This window comes from Otolemur garnettii, unplaced genomic scaffold (genome assembly GCF_000181295.1).
Source record: "Otolemur garnettii isolate 467f Iridium unplaced genomic scaffold, OtoGar3 scaffold00074, whole genome shotgun sequence".
Taxonomy (NCBI): domain Eukaryota; kingdom Metazoa; phylum Chordata; class Mammalia; order Primates; family Galagidae; genus Otolemur; species Otolemur garnettii.
In genome coordinates, this window is record NW_003852469.1 from 1,726,229 (window position 1) to 1,729,289 (window position 3,061).

Here is a 3,061-nt window from a genome sequence, read left to right on the forward strand (position 1 = left end):
AGCCCACGAGCTGACGGCTGCAGGCCTTGGCGGGTCCACTCTGCTAGCCGGCATCGGACTGAAACGGGAGCACCAGAGAGGAGCTGGAGGGGATAGAACAGCCCTGGAAAAATCTCAGATGACCGTGGAAGAAATCAGAGCAGACACAGGACGATCCATAAGAAAAGGGATACTTTGTGCAAATTTTGTGTCTCCTTGGCTTCTTAACTTTTCCCTCTTTAAGCCTTAAAAAAAGGGGAACAAATGAACAGATGATGATTCATTTATTAATTATTAACAAACAAGTGGCACTAATGAATAGCATCATTAAACGGCACTTTGTGGATATTAACGTGCAGTTATATTCTAAACAAGGCCTGTGTTCTCCCCTCGGCCAGCCAAGGTCTTTCTTATCTTGTTTGAAAGTCATCTATTTTATTTACAACTACCACCACCCACCATTAAAACCCCAGTCAGGCTCAGAGCCTGTAGCTCAAGTGGCTAAAGTGCCAGCCACATACCAGAGCTCGTGGGTTCGAATCCGGCCTGGGCCTGCCAAACAACAATGACAACCACAACCAAAATATAGCTGGGCATTGTGGCAGGCGCCTGTAGTTCCAGCTACATGGGGGGCTGAGGCAAGAGAATTACTTAAGTCCAGGAGTTGGAGGTTGCTGTGAGCTGTGATGCCACAGCATTCTACCCAGAGCAACAGCTTGAGGCTCTGTCTCAAAAAAAAATTTTTAAAACCCAGTCAAAACCCTGAATCTGCTCAGAGTCAAAGCATTCTATAATAGACATACTCTTATTTGACAATGCGACTTTCTTTGCATTACTATTATTATTATTGCTTAATACTTCGTTGCAGCAATCGTCTGATTTCTTTTCTGAATGTATTTATCCTCATTCATTCTTTACAAGGTTTTCGTTTCTAGTCCTTATGTTAAATATTGTTATTGTTGTTAAATTTTAAGCCTTTTTAATTTTGTGAAGGCAAATAGTGGAAACCTAATAAACATGTGTATATGTAAAAATTAAAATTAAAAAAAAAAACAACCCTGAATCTGTGTCTCCCATAGTCCTTATCACGTAATAAAATGCTATTAACACAGGAGTTTTCCATTTATTTCATTGTCTCCTGAACTAGAGCATGTGCTTTACATGTGTGTTGTGTATGCCGTGACTAAGTGCATAGTATGGATACGCCATAGATGGGCAATACACATTTTTTGAAATAATAAAATAATGCTACACACAGAAGTGAGAGGGTTCCAGTCTCTATACCACCATCACTTCCTGTAGGAGTCCTTCCTCAGCCCTTTCTCTCATCCACGGCTTACAGAAGAGACACAGGGAACCTGGGTTCAGCCATGACCATGGCCTTCCCTCTAAGCAGATTCTAAAAGGCTGCATCCCAGAGCTCCTGGCTACTGCCCCCGGTACTCTGAAGTCCTGGGCAGCATCCTCCCACATGGACACATCATCAGAGTTTTAGAGCAGAAAGAGTCCAGCGCTCTTAATTTACAGACGCAGACTTTGGAACCCCGTGAGATGGAGCAGCCTTCCCAAGGGTACACGGTGAGCTTCTGAGTCCTCTCATTTTCTCCCGGTGCACGGAGACTTTGTTGGTAGGTGACCAATGCCTCGGCCTTTGGCAAAATATAAGAAGGTAGAAGCTGTACAGAGGCCGCACAGCCGTGGCTTTCCCTATTCTCCCCTCCCCTCACCCACGCACAGGTGTCCACTGTCCCAGCCTCCCCCGGGCATGATGGCCTTGGTGATTCATCCACAGATCACATTGGCCCAGTGCACAAAACCCCTCTGGATGACTCCAGAGAAGGCGGCCCTGCTGTGTGATTTCGGTCCACAGGGAGCTGAGTAGAAAGATACTTTGCAGAGGAAACCTTGCCCAAACTTGAATATGTGCTCTTTAAAAAGAACTTTGAGGCTCGGCGCCTATAGCTCAACCGGCTAAGGCGCCAGCCACGTACACCTAAGGTGGCGGGTTCGAATCCCCAGCCCGGACCCGCCAAACAACAATGATGGCTGCAACCAAAAAATAGCCAGGCGTTGTGGCGGGCACCTGTAGTCCCAGCTACTTGGGAGGCGAAGGCAGGAGACTCGCTTGAGCCCAGGAGTTGGAGGTTGCTATGAGCTGTAATGCCATGGCACTCTACCCAGGGGGACAGCTTGAGGCTCTGTCTCAAAAAAAAAAAAAATAAAAAAATAAAAAAAAAATAAAAAGAACTTTGAGCCTTTTTAAACTCATAGGACAGAAGTCCGAAGCCACTGAGTGGATGTGACTGGCTCAGGGTCTCTCTGGGAGCCGTAAGAATCCAGGTTTTCTCCTTTCTGGTTTTCAGCTTATCGATTTCCTCTTCCCTCCATCATCATCACATCTTAAGCAGAGAGGAACCACATATGCGAGGAACATTTCAGGCAGATTTTCCCTGGATCTTCCCAGATCTGAGTGATTCTGACAGATGGACATCCGTTCTCACTCACTCTCTCCCCAAGGGACACATCTCATCATCAGAGGCCGCCAGTGGCAAACTTGGAGCAAGAGATAAGAAACCCAACGCTTACAACCAGCCAGGTCCTTCTGTGGTTCAAAAGCATGGTGACCGAGTTTCACACCATCGAGTGAGATGTGCCTCCCTCAAACCCTGTTACAAACGTCAGCACATAACCCATCTGATGTTTAAAACAAAGAAAAAAAAACAGGCTCGGCGCCTATGGCTCAAGCGGCTAAGGCACCAGCCACATACAACTAAGTTGGCGGGGTTCAAATCCAGCCCGGGCCCACCAAACAACAATGACGGCTGCAACTAAAAAATAGCTGGGCATTGTGGTGGGGGCCTGTAATCCCAGCTACCTGGGAGGCAGAGGCAGGAGACTCACTTGAGCCCAGCAGTTGGAGGTTGCTATGAGCTGTGATGCCACAGCACTCTACCCAGAGCAACAGCCTGAGGCTCTGTCTCAAAAGAAAAAAAAACAGGCCGGAATGACTTTTCTTTGTTGAGCATCTAACTCCTGCCAAGCCCTCCCACATATTCATTCTCTGACATAAACGATATGACAA

The 3,061-nt window shown here is 46.7% G+C and overlaps 1 non-coding gene across 1 annotated transcript; it reads left to right on the forward strand.

The window, feature by feature from the left end:
• The first annotated feature begins 2,575 nt into the window (after positions 1-2,575).
• On the forward strand, positions 2,576-2,679 carry LOC111726678. The gene has a single exon (XR_002774395.1). It is a non-coding gene; the product is annotated as a small nucleolar RNA U13 (small nucleolar RNA).
• Positions 2,680-3,061: the final 382 nt, after the last annotated feature.